Below are 13,852 nucleotides of genomic sequence, written 5' to 3' on the forward strand. Positions count from 1 at the left end.
CTTCAATGATGCTAATGCCTTTATAAGAATTCAATAACGTGATCAGAATAACATGCCGAATCCAATCAAATATTAACTGCCAAGTTTCTCATTGTCCCAGCTTATGGATCTATCACAATGTTTTGGTCAGAACAATCCATTCTGTAATAGCCATCTCCTGGCCTTAACTACTCATGAGTAGTTCAGGTCACGAGGCAGTCAGTGCTATTACATGGAGTCCTTGATTAAAGACATCCACATTCAGTGAGTTTGTAGCCATACCTTCCAGAAGACCTTTGTTAACATTCTAAAGTACAATTCCATGATCTCCAAGGCTTCTCTTTAATGTGAATCTGTGAGTTTTCCTATTTGCCCATCTCAGTCAAATGTCATCCTCACGTTTATTAAGAAATATGTTGGGGATGATAGATGGTGTTAGCAGCTAACACTCCTTAATATCATGATATCTCAGAATGAAATGGTTAGAGTCCATCTGACCTCTCTTGGTAGTAATCATTAACAACAATGAGTCAATAGATTCCATTTTAAAAACACCTTTAACGTAATAACCCATCCTGAGGGCTTTCACAGAGGTGCATTCAAATAATATTTGGCAACCGACCTCAGAAGGAGATACTAAGGCAGATGACCAAAACCTCAGAAGATCATCACAATATGCCTTAAAGTAGGTATGTTACAAAACTTACCTTCAGCGGCGCTGCATTTCTGCCGCTGCCCGTGTGTGCGACTTTGGTGCCTTTGAGAGGAGGGTGGGTTTAAAATGCAATTTTTCTGCAGCGTATTCAAATCGATCTCTGTTAGGCTGTTTAGTTGCTAAAGAAAAATCGTTTTGACTGCCGTTTTATTAAGTTTATTAAAATTAGCGCTTGATAATTTAATTGGTAAAGTAAATTAAAAATCATCTTCAAATGCCGTCAACGCCGACAACTGGACGGATCTCACGTAGGGGACAAGGCAAGGTAGGCTGTTTATTTTTACATAAAAAGGTACTTCTTAAGAGGCCTTTAATCAAAATTTTAAGTTGCGAGAAGGTGACTTGGAGCCCATCCGAACCAGCAGTATTTTTCAGGCCGACATGGGCTTCAAATTCACTGCAACCGCAACGTTCCAAACCAGCATGTTCCACAAAATCCTACTCGCAAGATGATTTAAATGGCCATTAATTTACAGCAATTAAATACTAAATTCCTTCCATTTGGCCTATAAATTTATGACAATGAGATTTTAAAATCATGTTATATTGTGAATTCTTGTGTGAATGTTATTTGGACATTTAGGCTATTTAAAAATGTAAATCTTTTCTTAAGAAATGGATAGATGTTTAGATCTAGTAATTGAATTTTGGAATTAGCTACAATTGAGTAACTAACTAATTATATGCTTTAATTTCAGGTCATCCAATTAAGATTGTTAAATATTTGTTTCAGAATGCTTCAATCTATAATAACTGAAAATTTCTTTGTTCTCTTAATCTTTAATAAAGGTATGGCCACTTGACTGTCCTTGATCACATCTTTTGTGTTAAGTCAATGGAAAAGCAATAGGGAACAAGATGCTTAAGAAGGAACTGCAGATGCTGGAAAATCGAAGGTACACAAAAAAGCTGAAGAAACTCAGCGGGTGCAGCAGCATCTATGGAGCGAAGGAAATAGCGAAGGAAGAGAACAAGATGCTAATTTCCGAGTATGAAAATGGCCATAACCTTTTTAATACTGAAGATATGAAAGTGAATTAGGTGTCAAATTAAACTTCTTTTTATGCTTTATCTGATGGGATACATTACAGACTTGATTTATAAAATATCAACATTTTGTAACATTGCTACTTAAAGAAGGGGATTCCAGAGTTTAGGCAACTGAAAGCATGGCCACCAAAAATGGAGCACTTAAATGTGTGATTGCCACACTGGAAGTGCACAGAGATCAGAGAAGGTTGTAAGTCTGGAAGAGGGATAGGATAGACATGAAGAAAGAGATAGAGTGGACAATTTAGGAAGCGCAGCAGTGAAGGGAGAACTAAACTTGGTGAGAGTTACCATATGGGCAATGGAATTTAGAAAGTCTGCTCAGCATAGTTTTGAAATAGTTAGGTCTCAAGGTATAAAAACTTCAGGTGAGGAATTCAGCAGCTGATGAGAATACACGGCTATAATTGTAAATGGGATCAAAGTTATAAAACATTACTATCAACCTCAGGGGAGAAGGATGGAGTCAGTGTTAAGATACAGAACTTACTTCAACATATCGTTAAAGTGTCAGACAATAAAATAGCAATATGTAAAGTTGTTTCCCTCTTGAAGGTGTGGATGTGCTGGCTGGCTGAGTACTATTAGCTCTACAGACTTTTTCACCTGCCAGTCAAGGCAATCAAATTGCATTGCTAGATGCTTCAACAGAGAGAGGCAAAGAGAGACTAATGCTCTACGTACATATTGTTCATGCAAATAGTCAGTAACAGTGATCAGCAAATGGGAAATTCTGGCCCATGAGAATTAAGAATAAATCTGGTATTCTAACTTCCTGTCTGGGTGAATTCAGATAACTCAGCATTTTACTATGCTACTGTAGACTTTGAGTGTAAGGCTCACTTCATTTGTGGGAATGGGGTCATCATGAGAGGAGAAAATACTTTTCATTGTTCACGCGGACATCTATGTGCTTGCTCTATGTAAGTACTGCATAGATTTTGAACATACATTGCAATATTGAAAGTTATTAATATTAATTCAGATTAAAATCACTTTTTAATATGTGAAATAAGATGTTGTCCCCTTCGGTTGTGACATTAGCCTTTGCATATTATGCTACAAAAGGGATGCTGATCTCCAGCAGAAATGCTGGTCTATAACTACATTGGTTGACATTTTTGTTGGACCCTTAGTGATGAAAAACATGCTGATGTGCGGCAAGCAAGAGGGAAATTTAGTTCTTGGAGGGTTAAGAAAACATTCAGTAATAACCAGTGTCAATCAATGTTACTCAGGGTGTGAAGATGGAAAGGCAGATTTGAAAAATCTACACCAGACTAACGAAAGAGAAAAGACTACAGAGAACAGATTATGCACTCATATAAAAACACTACGAGGAGCAGAATTTGAAACCTCTTAGCTCTGATGTGGTGATACGTTGAGAGTTTCTGACTGACGGTTGGCACAAGTTCAGGAATGCCCCCCTTTCTACAAAAAGACAAATGAGGTACTCGGTATAATCTGTCCAGTTTGTCTTGTTTACTGACTTGAGAATTTCACTGTAACGAAGTACAGGTTATTTCATGATAGATTTGTGGGAAATGACTGTACATCATGGCCATTAAACCAGCTGTATGGATATCTTCATACATCAAATTGTTTACACTGACATTTGTCACAGACTCTGACAGCCATAGCTAGCATCAAAATGGAACCATAACTGAATTAGTTCAGCCCACCATATATTGAAATTGGATACTTTATTTTTAATAAAAATCCAAGACTCAATTCAAGCAGCTTCAAGAAAGTAAAAAACAAGTTGCTGCAGGAACTCAACAGGTCAGACGGCATCAGTTGAAACAAAGGGACAGTCAATGTTTCCAATCAAATTACAGGAATAAAGCAACATTTGTTAACCAGTTATTGCACAGATTAAAATACTGTTGAAGTGCTTAACATTTCTACTGACTTAGCAATTGCATCTATTTTTAAATCTTTAGTAGATGGAACCATTTACATTTACCATTCAATGATATGGACAAACATTCAAAGCAAAACATGGCAGGTATGTTTCATCATGTAAACAATTTTGTCATTCCAAGTCCCTTTAGTCATTTTTGCAATAACAAAACCAAATTTCAGGTTTAGATTTATTATTCAAAAGTCAAATATTGTAAAATCTGGTTCAACAAAAAATTATGCAAATTTAAGTAAATCTGCTTTCCGCTGTTTATGAATGTGTTGAATAGTAGATTATTTAATTAGATTGAGAATAATTCAAGATAATCACCCAGCCCCTGGACCTGCTTTTCAATGAAATTCATGGTCATTTGTAACTCCAGAGAGTTCTGCAAACTGTTAAGATGAAGTGGTAACTCAAATAAAGGACAGAAAGGTAGAAATAATTTGATTTGTGAAGCACTTGACATTTTGATGCTTCACAACTAATCAACTGCTTCAATTTGAAGCCTAATCACGATTTGCAATCCCATATATTCCACTCTATTTAATTTTTCATTTATGTTGAATCACTTAGATTCACAGCGTGAAAACAGGCCTTTCAGCCCAACTCGCCCACGCCGACCAAGTTGCCCCATCTACACTAGTTCCACCTGCTCACATTTGGCCCATATCCCTCTAAGTCTTTCCTATCCACGTACTTGTCCAAATGTATTTAAAAATGTTATGGAAAACTCTCCTCTGAATTTCCATTCATTTTGGGTCAGTTTTAGATTGGTATAATAAGAAGAATATAATTTTTTTAAGGATTCAAATCCATCTCAAGATAAATCGCTAATGCATTTTCATTAAGACCCATAAGGTTAGAGGAAGTAATCAGCTTCTCAGAACTACTTTTCTCCATCTGAGATCTAAATACATACCACAAACTATAAACATTGTGTAAAGACATTAGCAAGTGTCCATTGGAAGACATGTTCTATGTGCTCAGACTGAAGGTATGTGGTGCTTTGCATTACATTCTTTAAGGTTCTTTGGTGATTGAGTCAAGTTATTGGATGCTAATTTTACCCATATGTGTCAAAACTATTGCTTGGCACTAGAAAGGAGCTCTTAAGAATTGTTTTAAAATCTCTTGAGTATTTTTTAGCAGGCAGGCGATGATTCAAGGATCATGTGCATTGAAAGGACGACAGGAACATTTTAACTCGGTGTCCTCAATAGAGTGTCACAGGCAGGGTGATACACTTGGCTCACTGACTTCCAGAACACACTTTCCAAGAGTTCAGTTGGAGTCTCAGCTGAAATGCCATGCAGTCTTTTAAAGTAGCATTACACAGTCTTTTAAAGTAACATTACAGCAAGGAAAAATATATAGGTCACAATGTGATTAGGCAAGTTTTCCTATCAATCAATGTGCAAAAATCCCATTCCACCAACAAAGCAAAACCTGGTGAGAGTTTCAAAATCCTAGATTGTAGGTTTTAGATGCAACCCTAGAATAGGTGGATTGCAGCAAGGATGGTTTAAATGAACACATTTTTGCAGGTAAAATTGCTTATTAACTCTTTGTATTCACCAACATTACATGACTAGACAATTATTTTTGTCTGAAGAAGGGTCTCGACCCGACATGTCACCCATTCCTTCTCTCCAGAGATGCTGCCTGTCCCGCTGAGTTACTCCAGTATTTTGTGTCTACCTTTAAACCAGCATCTGCAGTTCTTTCCTCAGTACGTCAAGCAGATTTGGTGCAGAGAGATGCAGAGTCAATACTTGAGGTCAATGACCCTCCCTCATGTAGAAAGAGCTTGAGTTTTATAGCATCTGTCACGTCCTAATGAAATGCTTTACATTGAAGCTTGGTCGGAGTTGTAGCACAGGCAAATATAGGCTTCTAATTAAGGAAATTGACTCTTCAGATGAAGGGACATTGGCCTGAAATGTTGACTCTGCTATCTGACCTATTGAGTGTTTCTGCCATTTTCCATTCTTGTTGCATATTTCTGGTGTCTGCGGTTGTTTGCTTCAGCAGCCATTCTTGTCACTTTACAGAATTATTGTTCCTCTCACAAATCTTTCACCGTTGCAGTAATTCAAGAACAAGCAACAAAGTTTACTTGACAGCATTCTTCCCTAGATCAACACAAGAGCATCCAATCGCGACATCTATTATATGCTGTTTGTGGGACTCTGCTTTCAATACATTAACTGCTAAACATGAACAACTTTAGGACATTTAGTTTTAGAGGCACATCATGGAAACAGGCCCTTCAGCCCACCGAATCCACATTGACCATCGATCACCCATTCACACAAGTTCTAACTTATCCCACTTGCTCATCCTCGCTCTACACGTACTAGGGGGCAATTTACAGAGGCACAATCTTTGGGAGGAAACTGGAGCACCCATTGAAAACCCACATAGTCACACGGAGAACGTGCAAACTCAATTTAGACAGCACCTGAGGTGAGAATCGAACCCAGGTTTCTGGCAATGTGAGTCAACAGCTAGCTCTACCTGTGCTGCCTGACATGATGAGGATTTGACAAAGGAACCATGCATCGTGTGCTATTTTTAATGCCACTAACCAGAGGAAGAAGTAAATTTACACCTTGTGTTTATAATTTTCATGATGACTATGATGTACAAAACTAGATAACTAAGAACTAACTGCAAACTGGATTGAAATTCCTTTGTGTATTTTGCTACTTGTGAATTTTAATTGGGCTATTGCAGAGTTTGTGGAATGATATGTAAAGGGATATTATTTGAGCTGTCACAGGGCAAAATGTATACACAAATGTTCGATTAGTAATTCAGCAATTATGTAAACTATTCTAACGGACATGTCTGCATGCGACATATATTGTATGAGTTATATTAACCAGTGTATGACAACTGCTCCGTTAATTAAATTTACTTCACTTGAATATTAAACCAAACTTATTTTTACTTCATTGTACACCTGGAAATAGAATAACTGTGCATAACTGAATCTGTTTGGTACTTTCATCAACTCATGCTAGTTTCAGAAGGTTTGTTGAATATTTTTAATAACCTGCCTTCAATATGAATATGCTCTGAAACTGGCATGGAAATGGTTTGGAATTTCAGATTTGTGGCTGTCAATGGTTTTATGAAAAGCGGGTGCCAGACATCTATTACTCTTAACAATCATGAAGATTTCTGTCACAACTTAAATAGCCCATGGCTTATGTGACCTTGTACACCACCATTTCATACAGGTGAAATGTCCAATATAATCAAATAAGCAGAGAACTGAAGCTTTAATTGTACTTGAATGCTACACATATTACTTAGTGCCATTCAGTTTGGTCTTTTAAATTCAACATTGTCAACAATTGGTTGAAATGTGTTTGAGTTGATGTGGATAGTCCAACAGAATGAAATTGAACAGATTACAAAGAAGCAGACAATTTTTAAGAATCATCTGACAGGAATTTTGAAAATCATCCCGGGCAAGATCAGGAAAACGAAACTTGCATATAAAAGTTAATTTTTTCAGAAAGGAGGGAAAGTTGCAGAAAATGCCATGACTTGGGAGCAGGGCAGTTAGTGCAGGAAGTTTGAATTCAACATGTTAGGGGGTGCAAACAGAAATAAAACTTATTCCAAAGAAGAAGATAGTGGAGAGGAGCAGAAACAGATTTGTATAAGACGTTGGTGAGACCGCATTGGGAATATTGTGTTCAGTTCTGGGTACCATGTTATAGGAAAGATATTGCCAAGCTTGAAAGGGTTCAGAAAAGAGTTACGATGATGTTGCCAGGACTAGAGGGTGTGAGCTATAGGAAGAGTTTGAGTTGGCTGGGTCTCTATTCCATGGATCGCAGGAGGATGAGAGGTATACAAAATCATGAGAGGAATAGATCAGGTAGATGCACAGAGTCTCTTGCCCAGAGTAGGGGAATCGAGGACAAGAGGACCAGAGGACACAGATGTAACAAGGGCCAAAGAATGAATCTTATTTTCAGAAGATTGATACCATTGTCCACAACCTACCTGGTGCCGGTGTGTCTCTTGCAGCAGCAGTAGGACTGTGTGGTGGTGTGAGGAGACAGAAAAGTAGAAGGTTCTGCTCTCCAAGTAAGGCTGACTGTGGCAAATGTCCAGCAACCCAGTCTCCCTGAAGTCGGCATCTTCATATTTCCTTCCAGAAACATGGCATTGGCTATTGTGAAATTCTACTGATAATCTAATCACCTAAAACATTAATGCTGTTACTTTTCTTATATACGCAACATCACCTGCTGAGAGGGTAGAGCATTTTCTGTTTTAATTTTAGACGTCCAGTATTTGAAGCAACTCGATTTACTGTATTTCTTCTGAAAATTCAATATCACGATAAACTCGATAATTCACAGCCAGCTTCACATTGAAAATGTGGTTATGTTTCCCAAACCATGTTGTTGTAGAGAGCCTTTGTGGGCGCATGAGTACTTCAATAGATGGTTTGTTGGGATCTAGAATACTGGCAACACCGAGTGCCTGAGGTTCCACTTCTCCCCATTAAATTTGATGTAAATGACATTGTGAACAAAAACCCAAAAGCTGTCACATCACACTAACACATAACAAACAAACCTTTGTATATTTTTGATTTAATAACATACATATTTGAAAACATCATCGTTAATATTATGCAATGTTTAAAGAAAACTGAAATTTAGTTTTTAATTCACAATAGACAATAGACAATAGGTGCAGGAGTAGGCCATTCAGCCATTCAAGCCAGCACCGCCATTCAATGCGATCATGGCTGATCATCCACAATCAGTACTGCATTCCTGCCTTCTCCCAATATCCCCTGACTCTGCCATCTTCAAGAGCCCTATCTAGCTCTCTCTTGAAAGCATCCAGAGAACCGGCCTCCACTGCCCTGAATTCCGCAGACTCACAACTCTCCGTGTGAAAAAGTGTTCCCTCATCACCATTCCAAATGGCTTACGCCTAATTCTTAAACTGTGGCCCCTGGTTCTGGGCTCCCCCAAAGTCGGGAACATGTTTCCTGCCTCTAGCGTGTCCAAACCCTAAATAATCTTATATAAGACCATTTCATCCTTGTAAATTCCAGCGTATACAAGCCCAGCCGCTCCATTCTCTCAGCATATGACAGTCCCGCCATCCCCGGAATTAACCTTGTGAACCTAATCTACATCCCCTTAATAGCAAGAATGTCCTTCCTCAAAGTTGGAGACCAAACCTGCACACAATACTCCAGGTGTGGTCTCACTAGGGCTCTGTACAACTGCAGAAGGTCCTCTTTGCTCCTATACTCAACTCCTCTTGTTATGAAGGCCAACATACCATTCGCTTTCTTCACTACCATTCATGCTGTACTTGCATGCTTACTTTCATTGACTAATGAACAAGGACTCCCAGATCCCGTTTACTTCCCCTTTTCCCAACTTGACACCATTTAGATAATAATCTGCCTTCCTGTTTTTGCTACCAAATTTGATAACCTCACATTTATCCACATTAAACTGCATCTCCCATGCATCTGCCCACTCACCCAACCCAACCAAGTCACCCTGCATTCTCATAACATCCTCCTCACAGTTCACACCGCCACCCAGTTTTGTGTCATCTGCAAATTTGATAATGTTACTTTGAATCCCTTCATCTAAAACTTTGATGTATATTATAAATAGCTGCGGTCCCAGCACCGTGCCTTGCGGTACCCCACTAGTCACTGCCTGCGATTCTGAAACTGACCCGTTAATCCCTACTCTTTGTTTCCAGTCTGCCAATCAATTTTCTATCCATGTCAGCACTCTACCCCCAATACCATGTGCCCTAATTTTGCCCACTAATCTCCTATGTGGGATCTTATAGGGTAAATGCACAAAATCTTTGGCCCTGAGTCGGCAAATAGAGAACTGGAAGCCATGGGTTTAAGGTCCGCTGGATTGGAGGGTGGCAGCTTCGACCACCCCCGGGCCGCGGAGCTTGAACCGCGGGACTGACTTACCATCGCCTGGTGGGGTATCGCCTCAGCGCAGAGGGAGAAGAGGAGGGAAGAGACAGTAACTCTAAGACTTTTGCCTCCATCACAGTGAGGAGGTGCTTGGTGAACTCACTGTGGTGGATGTTAATTTGTGTTTATTGTGTGTTGGTATTATTACATGTCTGGCTGCAGGCAACAACATTTTGTTCAGACCGAAAGGTCTGAATGACAAATAAAGGATTCAATTCAATTCAATTCAATTCAATTCAAGGTGAGGGAGGAACGATTTAATAGTAAACTCAGCGTTTACTTTTTAAACCAAAGGTGGTAGATATATGGAACAAACTGCCAGAGGAGATAGTTGAGGCAAGTGCTATTTAACATTTAAAAGATAATTCGACAGGTTCATGAATAGGACGGGTTTAGAGGGTTATGGGCCAAGTGGAAACAGGTGTGTCTAGTGTAGTTGGGACGTGTTGGTCGGTGCGAGCAAGTTGCGCTGAAGGACCTGCTTCCACGCTGTCTGACGCTATGAATCTATGACTCCAGCCCACTATTACTATGATTCTCGGCACTGCGGGACAGTTAGCCGATCATTTATCTTGTCACAGGACGATAGGTAAATCAGAAGGGACAATGATCCATTAATCTGTCACACCTCTTGGCATAGAGTAACAGGCAGAAGTCCTCAGGATATCCATTACCATTCCCCAGTGGCTGCCTGCCTCAGAGTTGCACAGGGAGACAGATGTAAAACAATGTAATAAATTTGAGCTACAGTGTGACTAAATTTCCATATGGTTTTGATCAATACTTGAAGTTCTTAGCTTTGCTACATTGGAAGATTGCAAGATCCATAAAAATGCATTTTACAGCCATTTCAGTTCAGAAGCAGGCTTTAAATTAATGGTGCCCATTGTTAAATGGTGCTTGGGTAATTATTAGCTAAAACAATAAAAAAAAGCTTTAGTTCCATGACACCGCGCAGGTTAAGGCCCGTCAGTCCCACCAAGTACGTGCTGACCTGCGATCTCCATACACTAGCATTATCCTACACACTAGGGACAATTTATAATGTTTACCAAAGCAAATTAGCATACAGTAGATTGTGGGAGGAAACCGGGACACCCGGGGAAAACCCATAGTCAGGATCGAAGTTGGGTCTCTGGCGCTGTAAGACAGCAACTCTACCGCTGCGCCATCGTGCTGCTTCTTTGTTCCAATTTCAGGAAAATGTATAGTGACTCAACTTGGGTACTCCCTTTTGATATTGCGAGCTGCGACATAATCTTTCTGCTGCTCTTTTCATACATGGGAAGAAGAACAACGAGGAATGACAGAGTGTGGATGCCAAGTATAACAAAAACTGACATTTGGTGACAATTTTAATAATTATCCTAAAAATAGTGTAATTGAACCACATTTTACTCACTCAGCTACGGTTCAGCAACTTATTCTATAATTCACTGCATTTGTTCAAGAAATATACACCATGAAGCCACTCTGCTTTCCTTGTTAACCAAACTTCAATTTGTCTCTGTTAAGGGGCTGTCCCACTGCGGTGACCTAATCTGCGAGTTCTGACGAGTTTTCCCTCAATTCATACTCGCAGCATGGTTGACACGAGGTCCTAGGAGGTCTTTGTAACTCTCTTTCATGCTTGAGGATAGTCCTCGCGTTCTCAAGGCCTTACCTAGGTCGCGCCGTATTTTTCAACATGTTGAAAAAAGCCCACGAGTAAAAAAAGATCGCCTTGAAAAAAATTAATGCTTTTTTTACTCGTAGGTTTAGTCAAAGTAGGTCGTAATAGGTCAGCATGTTATTCGTAGGTAATCAAGGGTAATCGAAGGTAGTCGAAGGTAGTCGTAGATAGTCTTCAACATAGTCGAAGGGAGGTCGAAGGGAGGTCGAAGGAGTTCGAAGGAGGTTGGCTTCACTCTCCACTATTCGGAGTCCAATTTTCCCAAAGCTAGTCGATGCTAGTCGAAGCTAGTCTTCAACATAGTCGAAGGAGGTCGAAGGAGGTCTTCTACATTACATTTTTTTCAAACTCTCCTAAACTCATCTAAACTCGCGAATTAGGTCGCCGCAGTGGGACAGCCCCTTTATCTTTTTCAGCTCTCCAACACATCCACATTCCTTTGCACCACAAAACATATTTTTCCTTAAGGGGCTGTCCCACTGCGGCGACCTAATCTGCGAGTTTAGAAGAGGTTGCCCTCGATTCAAACTCGCAGCATGGTCGACACATGGTCCTCGGAGGTCCTATGAGGTCACTGGAACTCTCCTTCATGCTCGAGGAAAGTTCCTACATACTCACAGATTCAGCTTGGTTGAGGAACATGTTGTAAAATTTTTCGCGAGTAAAAATTGGTCGGCATGGTTCTTTTGAACTCGTAGAGCAGAGGAGTGGGGTCACTATGTAGTTACAGGCAGTCGAGGGCAGCCGTAGACAATCTCCTTCATTGACCAGGCATTTTAATTGGCTCATTGGAGTTTTCAGGACCAAGGACCAAATGTAAAATGCCCGCTAAATTTTATTAAACGATGTCTGGCTTCTTAAAAGTGTCTCCATTTCCCCCCTCCTTCTTCCCCTATTCTCTCCCCTTCTCTCCCCTTCTCTCCCCTTCTCTCCCCTTCTCTCCCCTTCTCTCCCCTTCTCTCCCCCTCTCTCCCCCTTCTCTCCCTCCCCCACACCCCCCCCCCCCCCGTGCTCTCTAAAGGACTTAACGTACAATGTGCAGCCGTCTTTTACCTTTCTGTTCATCGCGGGTGTGAATTTCAGACAGCGCTCCCCCACTTCCCCTGGCCCCCGCCTTTGCTATGTGTTTGTGTGTGCGGTCGGTCAATCCATCTCGCAGTTTCATCGCTGACGGTCGATCCAGCTCGAGGTTTTTCAGGCGATTGCCCTTGAGATTGAAGACAGTCGCTGAAAGGTCGCGTCAGTGGGACAGGCCCTTAATTCTTTTGCTATTTCTAATCAAAGGTTATTGACCTGAATTTTTAGTTCTGCCTTTGTCTCCACAGATTTATCCTGCCCTGCTGAATACATCAAGCTATTCCTGTTTCATTTTGATTTCCAGCATTTGCAGGATTTTGCTTTCTGCAACATATTGTTTCTTTGCATGAACTGCTTCAATCAACAGTTGAAGCCCAAAGTGGTCCCTGTAAAATCAAGTCTGTAAATCAAGACTGACATATGGTTTGTTACTTTAAGTTAAAGCTGCAATTCCATCAAGGAAGGATGCTGTCCACTAGACATTCACTTTAGTGTTGGTGTCGTTTCTGCCTCATAATTGACTTCTCTTAACATTTAAAAAAATCCCATACAAATGTGCACAAACATAAACTTTAACAAACCTCATCAATTAATACCACAAGACTGCAATATATAAATGCCCAGCTAAGAGGTTTCACAAATTTTAATTCCTCTGTCAGGCATAAGATTTCCGTTGAATATATTCCAGATGGGCGAGAAGAGCATCTAGAATGATTCTTTTCATCTTGAACAGAAAAATCATATCATTTTGGTGCCGTTAATGGTTAGATGGCATTGTTTGCAATGCTTTCTTAATGCCAGTTTAAAAGCCACCTTGGATATTGCACGTGATTGTAGAATGGCACGACTCCAGCTGCACAGAATGAATTAGATCTTGGGGACCTACCTACCCAACCTCATCACACCCGACTGGCTACTGCAATAGAAAATATACCTTATTTAGTATATTACAGTGAGATACAGTGGGATACAGGCCCCTCAGCTCACCGAGTCCACACCAACCAGCCAAGGCCGGCCTTAGGAGGTGCGGGGCCCAATTGGGAACAATTTTGGTGAGCCCCAGGTTCCCAGCCAAGGTCTGTAGAATCATAGAAATACAAATAAAGTCTATTATAGACTTTATACCTCTATGGTAGAATGGAAAGTAATCAAAATGTGCGCTTAGAAAGTGCCTGCTAGTTAATGGACCAAACAGATCTAAGCTACATCTTAATATAAAATTGCATACATGTAAGCCTACAAGTAACAAACAAAATGTGTAGATCACCTCTGAAAAGTACATAGTTACAATACCACTTGTTTTAGTGACTGTGAAATGAAAAAAAAAAATAATAATAATTAACTCGATCCTGGAAAACCAATAACTATTGGCGAAAAAACAGTCCAGGCATTAAATTTTGGTCTACAGCGCCATCCTGCGTGTGTGTGTGTGTGTGTGTGTGTGTGTGTGTG

This window comes from Leucoraja erinacea, chromosome 1 (genome assembly GCF_028641065.1).
Source record: "Leucoraja erinacea ecotype New England chromosome 1, Leri_hhj_1, whole genome shotgun sequence".
In the NCBI taxonomy this organism is placed as follows: Eukaryota; Metazoa; Chordata; class Chondrichthyes; order Rajiformes; family Rajidae; genus Leucoraja; species Leucoraja erinaceus.